Source organism: Neopsephotus bourkii, unplaced genomic scaffold (genome assembly GCF_033783945.1).
Source record: "Neopsephotus bourkii isolate Nb327-2 ecotype Australia unplaced genomic scaffold, CSIRO-AGI_Nbou_v1 NB_1248, whole genome shotgun sequence".
NCBI lineage: Eukaryota > Metazoa > Chordata > Aves > Psittaciformes > Psittacidae > Neopsephotus > Neopsephotus bourkii.
Window position 1 is genome coordinate 695,297 of NW_026901733.1, and position 7,529 is coordinate 702,825.

At 36.5% G+C, this 7,529-nt stretch overlaps 1 long non-coding RNA gene across 1 annotated transcript; it reads left to right on the forward strand.

Annotated features, from left to right (window-relative positions):
* Positions 1 to 1,256: 1,256 nt before the first annotated feature.
* Positions 1,257 to 5,521, forward strand: LOC133218377 (uncharacterized). Its single transcript, XR_009727123.1, has 3 exons — positions 1,257 to 1,597; positions 2,576 to 2,775; positions 5,409 to 5,521. It is a non-coding gene; the product is annotated as an uncharacterized LOC133218377 (long non-coding RNA).
* The last annotated feature ends 2,008 nt before the right edge of the window (positions 5,522 to 7,529 follow it).

Sequence of the window (7,529 nt, forward strand, 5' to 3'; positions counted from 1 at the left end):
ATGCAGTTTCAAAGGGCCTAAGTCTGTCAGAAAGTACCAGGGAGATAGTTACTTATGGTAAATAGGGCCTATGGAGGATATTGCAAGGGAGTTATGCAGTTACTTTTAGTCTAAAAAAGCTCTCAGTTTCTTAAAATCCAGTTTCTCAACTCCATAAAACTTTCTAAAGCCATTTTTTATCATAAAGTAAAAAAGCAATCAAGAGCATTGTTTGTATCAGTAGTAGTAGCTCTTTCAATAGAAGAACTTGTCTAGTAATGCGATGGACAAAGTCATATGTAAGGTGTCTTTTAGCAACTAATGGTTGCAGTTTCTTAAAATCCTTGTCCTGTATTTTAAAATAATGCTGTTACTGCAGGTAAATACAAATTGAGAACTCCACTTGGCAATCAAGCTGGTAAACCAAGGGGTTTTAGTTCTGTAAGGAAAAAGCTCCAACCTCAAATGTGAATTAAAATCAATGTAACCTTAACCTGCAGAAACAGAAAACTGTAAACAACAAGCATTAGACTAACTTTGAAAGTAGGACAGTAACTAAATGTAGAATTCAGCATGATATGTTTCTTAAAGGTAAAATTGTGGTCGTGCTGAGTTGTATGATTGACAGTAGAAAGTATCTTTGGACTACTCAAAGATCAATTTTAACTGGAAGTTGGGAAAGTAACTTCTGGTAACCAAAAATTTATGCCTGAAACAAACTCAAAATACTGATCAAAATCACAAGATTCAAAGGTTTGAGGTGACCTTAGAAAGTCTTGTAGCTCATCCTATTAGACAGGATCAGCTATACATAACCAATTACTGATATGTCTAAACTGTTCTTGGGCCTTCAGTGACTGAAAATTCAGTTTTCCATTGCTAGCTATGTTCCAAATATTATTATTCTGAACTTTAAAAGCTCTTTTCTTTTTGTATTTGCAGAATAAATGTACTTGTTCTTGATGTGTTTTTCCCAGATATGGAGATTAAGTCATCCCCTTCCTTTGCAGTTACTTTATTAAGAATGAAAAGCTGTTGTTGTAAACTTGCTTTGTGTTTCACCCTACAAACTTGAAGAATTTCAATTTAGCTTTTTTTTTTTTCTTTTTTTAATAAGAAATGTTTTTCAGACATTGCTATTGGAGTCCTGCCAATTGGTTTATGTTTTTATTGTAGTATTCTACTAAAACTGAACACATCACCTTGGAAGAAGTTTTTTTATTTATTAATAAAGCCAACATTTTGCTTCATGTGTCTTATAAGAATTTATCTTTTTAGTTTTTATTTTTATCTTTTAAGAGCGTTCTCTTTGTTATATTTAGATATACTGCTTGAGAAAATCAGTTGTTACTTTGGAGTTTTCTGGATGTGGCCTCTTCTGTAGTTTGCAACAGCTCTCATCTGGTTTGTGTATGTAGCTTTTATGCCATATTTGAACCTGGTAACATAACAGCAATCAGGAATGCTGAGAGAGTCCCTCAGCTACAGTGACAGGTTCTGCAACAAATTCCTTGTTCTTACAGGACTCTCAATCGGGTAGTTCAATTTTCAGAAGAGTGCACTGCCCAGAGAGTCTTCCGATTTTACTGTCTCATCACTCTAAAAATCAAGGTACATGGTGAAGATCCAGTACAAAGATCATTAACCACAGGTCTGTGGAGTGGTCCTTTCAGAAGCTGCAGCATAAACTCCTATTGAAAGCTCCTCTAAAATCTCAAAGCATGACTAAGAGTCATCGCTAGAGAAAAACTAAAAACTGATTTCATTTTTCTCTTTTCCAGTTAGCCAATTTGATTCTGATGAAATTGAGGTGTTCGCAGCTGATGTCATGACTTATAAAAGGAGAAGCTGTCTCAAAACTAATGAATTTGTGACCACTCCATCTATCACTTACCTACTTCCCCCCTGAACTAGTCTTGACTACAGACCAGCTGACAGAGGGAAACTCTTTTTGTGATAGTATGAGCAAACATGCATAGAAATAAGAAAGGTACATCAAAGATGTAATTTTCATGTTTTGGACAGGGAGGCTTTAATCATTTTCTTACATAAATAACTCAGATTCTAGAATAAGGTGTACAAAAATACTGGTCTTGCTTTTTTTTTTTTTTTAAATAACGGAAAATTTTGTTCAGTGAGAAACATCCTTCAAATATTTCTAGAGTCCTTGAAAGAAAAACTTTGTTGGGATGCCTGTAAGAAGGGCACTTTATAAACCTGTGCAAATCAGTGTCTTTGCTCAAATCTATTGTAAAAAGTAGAAGATGCACTGATATCTACCAAGAAAAAGATCAACAACAGGACAAACTCCCAATTCGCTGTGATTCTTGCCTGTCATGATGCCAATACTCTGTCTCACTGTTGTTTCCCTAGATCTGTCCATACTGACGTGCTGTATTTTGTCTAATACTCAGACGTTAGGCTCTGTGGGACAGGGATTAAGTTTTTATACTATGATTGTTCTTGGGATGTCCCATGAAAAGTATCAAAAGGTGTTACAGCAATACAACCGATAGCAATCCTATTGCCTGTTTTCTGTAGTTCTGCTATGCAGCCAATGTACTCCCAACTTGTTCTCAATCAGAAATGATTTCAGCACGAGAAATTCCTTCAGTTACATTGCATAGGAAAATATGATCTTTCACAGTAATCTTTGCACTACTGCAATCTGTTGCAATTGTACAAGGCTGCTTATGACCAAGAGCCTGAGCATCTCAGTTTATCTCTGAGTTTGGACCTCTTTTGGCTGAGGGAAGGACCAGGAAACCTCAGGAGGATTCTTCCACTCCAAATTATGTAAGTCTACGATTGCCTTTTTTACTTTTAAAATATTTCTTAGTTTTTATTCAGAGAAATTTTACTCAGTGGGTTGATATGTTTTCCTTTTCTAGGCAAAGATGTGCTGATGGTTGGAACGGTCGCTTCACTATTTAGTCTCTTTTCTGCTCCAAGGAGCAACACAGTGGTCTAATCTTATGGTTTCAAGGACATGAGGGTCCCTAATGCCAGATCCTCAGATCCTTTCATGACTGACTCAGCCCTTCACTCTTTTGAGAAAAGTAACCTGCAATTTTCTGTGTATGTATTCTTCAGCTGTCACCTTAAAAACCCAATGCCTTAACCATTTGGACACTATACCACTTTTTCACTACATCCTACTACTGTATGGCTTTCTGTATACATTTTATAGTTAAGTGTCAGCACTGATCCAACAGCATATGCTTCTCAAAACATATAGACCCCCACACACCCCTTTACATAGATAAGTTTGGTAGCATGCTTGAGTAAGTGGGATAAATAAAAGAAATGTTAGTATATTACTGGAAGTTTTTGAACAAAGGTAAGAAGCAACAGTGACTGGCCTTAAAAGAATCATTTTTTTATCAATCATTTATTAGGCAAAATGTCAGAAAGGATTAAAATAAAGAACTTTGAGAGCCAATCAAAATCCAAACTTATTCTGCCTGTCAGGAGAACAACTAATGAAGGGCTTTCTGAGGACTTTTGCTTGGGATCCTTGGGATTAAAAAGAAGAGTGAAAAATGAGTATTCTGCTTGTTCCAGTAGTGATCTTCAGACATTCCTAAAATGCCTTGGCTCAAGCTGCGTTGCAGCCATTGCACAAATTTGACTTGGAAACGTTATTAATGTTAATTGACCTTCATTTCAAGTTTACTTTGTGCTCACAAAAGCAGTGGATACTGACAAGGAATATTGTTTTATTCTTAGTGGCAATTAGGTTGCTCAGTAGCCATAGTGCAGTTTACAAGGGGGAAATCTTGTCTAACCATCAGTAAACTGTACTCAGAACACTTATAGCATTTATGGACTGTAATCCTTGCACCCTCCATGATCCTTTGTTTGTTCTTGGCAAAAGCTTTACATGCTCCGAACTACTACTGAGTCAAAAATCTCAAGTCTGCAGCAGCAAAGAGCAAATATAACACCCTCATTGTGAAAACTAAGCTAAAAATGTCCGCAGGATAAGACTGTCTATACTGTAGGATATAAAACAGTCACATAGTTGCCTCATGGCAGCATTATCGTCTTTTAGAAGGATGTGGATGTTCTACCAAATCCCTTAGGACTACTTGCTGTGAAATAACAAAATATGAAAACTGAAAGAAACCAGAATAAATAGACTGGTGTTTTAAATGGTCTGGCAATTTTTGGCAAGAAGATTTTACCCTGTATTCTCTGCGCACTACCAGAAAAAACACAGGAAGAGGCAGAGTGTCTCAGCTGAATTACTGTGAAAGAGTCTATGGCTGCTATTCTTTATCCCTTTGTAGGATTTAATTAAAAAAGCAACCAAACCCTTCCTAATGTCTGTGACACAGATGATCAGGTTGCTCTGGCAGCAGCAGCATGAATGTAGCTTGTTGCCATGAGGAGCACTTACGTATGTCAGGCTCTTGTCCTAGCTGAGTCCCCCCTCTCAAGCTTGTCTTGCCAGGGTGCAGCATTCCTACATGAAGATGTTTTGCATTTTCAGTTTCTGTGAGATGCAGAATATACTGGTAAAATATTTAATTGTTCTGTTTTATAATTTTTTATCATTTTATGCACACGCATATCTATACAGCCATATCATAACTGTATATAACTATACCTTTGTATGTATGTATATTTATATATACATATGCATACATGTACACTAAAGACATACGTATATGGATATATACTTAAAGACTTTAGAGCTTAATATATTTTTGTCTCTTTTTTGTTCTGCTGTAGAGATCTAGCTTTGCTCTGCTTTGAAAAAACTATACTGTGTTACAAAGCTTAGAGTAAATGGCCTCTGAAAGACAAAGTATGGAGAGGGAGACAGAATTATAATCTGTTTTGTAAGAATGTAGAGAATGTTTCAGATGAGAAAAATAATTTAATTTTTCTATGCCAACACCTGTCTTAGAAACAAAAACTTTTAATTATTTCTCCTTTCTTTATAAAAGCTTGGTCCTTGGTTAAAATTTACAGTTCCTCTACTGTATCTAGTATATGCCTCAGTGCTTTGCTGGATCTGGAGCACTGTGCGATGATACTCAGGAGAATTTTCTTTGATCTCTAATCTTCTGCCCTAGAGCTTCCCACTCAGCCTTTCTGGAGGATGGTTTCAAATGACTTCCTTATATTGAAGGTGTTCGTGATTGTTCTTTAATCTTGAGTATCTCTCCCCTGTCTTCAAATTAACCCTTTTAATTTGACCTCCCTTTTACAGAGGATTAGTGTGTATTTTTCCATTCTGTCTGAGTGAAAGAAGACGTAACTACCAGAGTTTAGATAACTAAAAATAATATTATATGGTCACTGAAGGAGTCTAATGCAGATAGTACAGTATATAACTGTAGATGAGCTGTGTAACTGTTTTGTTAGTGTAGAAGGAAAGGCTTAGTTCAGTTAGATTTAATTTCATTTTCTTTATTTAGCACATATTTTTCAAGGAAAGGTCATGAATCTGAGAACAAATATGATACATAAGGAAAAATGCCTGTTTCACATCTTAACAACTTTCAAATTACCTAACTTCTACTGTATAAGATGCTTTGTATCTGTCCATGTTATGATGGCTCCTAGTAAGTCCCTGTTACACAGTGAATGAGTTCATTTACAGAATAGTCCTGCCCTGGGTATAGCCTCCACATGAGCATGCTGCAATTGATAATGTAGTTGATAATACGGTCCAAGAAACTAGGCTGTCCAGATCCTTAGAGACGGAGAAGTGGTGGTTCCTGGATCACTCCTATTTTGTTTTCTGTTTGCATGCTCCTCTACAGTGGTCTGTCCCTGCTTTTGATTCTTCTGAACCTGGTTCCCAACTCCAGGTATGACCTGTGGGTGGTACTGCTCCTCTGTGGAGAGGCACATCTGCCAGTGACTCTTCCTGAGACACCAAGGCTTCCTTCCATCATGCTTAATGTTTTGCAGAGAACTTTTATTTCATGATCTAGTGGAAGTCCATGGTGAGAAAGAAACTACGGAAGTACTCTAAGGAGCAAGGTCCAGATGCTATGACAAGGGGGCATGTGGTGGGTGGCAAGACGTGCCTGGAACCTGAAATGTGCCTGATATGCTTGGCAATGTCATTATGGGTAAATTTTCATCTTCACAAAAAATTATCTACAGTATTTTTTTCTAGTGATCTGGTAGCCATTTTTTTATGCTTTGAGAGAGAAAAACATGTTCTGAAACCGAAACCCCAACACCCCAAGCATAAACAATGTAAAAAAACCCAAAAGACCACGAGTGTGAGCAACCCAAATATAAAGAGGGTAGAAAGATCACTCTACATGCTGTGGCATGTTTTGTGTGTTGTCTGCTGTTTCCAAATATTTTGGGGGTATCATATTGCACTATTTGAATTGCAAGGCCAAGGGGGAAGTTCTGTACTTTCTGAGGACGTTTTCTAAATCACTTCTCTCCTTAAATAAACATGTATGTACCACTCATCATGGTGTAAACCCAGAGGCATTCTAGACCCTGAAAACTGTGTATGAGACCTTAGTAGCTAAAGTTGTGTCTTGTGCCCATCCCTAGTCCTTCAGTCAGACACAGAACATTAGCCAAAAATTGGCCACAAATGACACTCATACCAAGATTTTTCAAAAGAATGATTTAACCTGTGGAGAAATGAAAAATAAGTGCGACTTTTAAAGCTGAACTGCTGCAAAATTCCCTAAGCCCACAAAAAAAAGAAGAAGAAAAGTTTCCTTTTTTCCTTCTCACTGTTAAACAAATGGTAGTTTTATCATTTGTTTTGTGATCACTGAAATGAAAGTTTGGGTTTTTAAACAACTCAGAGATTGCAGCAACTTGATCTGAACTTTTTTTAATGATGCAATGAATTCTAGTATGTGAGCTCTGTAAAGTTTTTCTAATGAATGTCTATTTTTTTCTGTGGAGTGGCAGAGAATTTACTTAAATGAATCAGAAAATCTCAGCTTGCTGCTATTAAATCAAATCTGCTTTAATGAATAGAGAGCTATCTGTCTCTTTCCAGTGAGTAAACAATAAAAGTATCTTTCTGTATTAACATAATTGTTTCTCCTGTTAAAAATAGCAAATTTTTAAAAATAGAAAATACCAAGAACATAAGCCTTCTTTCTCATAATCATCTAGATCTTTTAGGTTGCAATTAGATGATACAGATCACTTGAGTCCTGATAGTTTCCAAAATTACATTTTTCCTTGGAATCAGAAGGTGAAAGAGCTAATATTAATGAGTTTGTCTGCACATACATGAAAAATCTCCAACTGTCACAGCAAGCAATAATTGGCAGAAAGATGCTTTGATAGAGGCAGGAAGATATCCCTGCTGGTTCAAGACAGGTGGACATCAACTTGAATCCAATTTACATCTTAAAGTGCACAATAGAAAAGATTTACATTACATTGGCTAGATGAAAGTGAGCTCTTAGACTGAGCTCCTCATTTACTTTCCTCGCTTTCATTTTTTTTCTTGCCAAGCAGTCAAACTATCTAGCTAAGTTTTAATGAAGATACCTTGTTCTGCTGCTCTTTGAGGAAGCTATTTACTTGACTGAGACTCA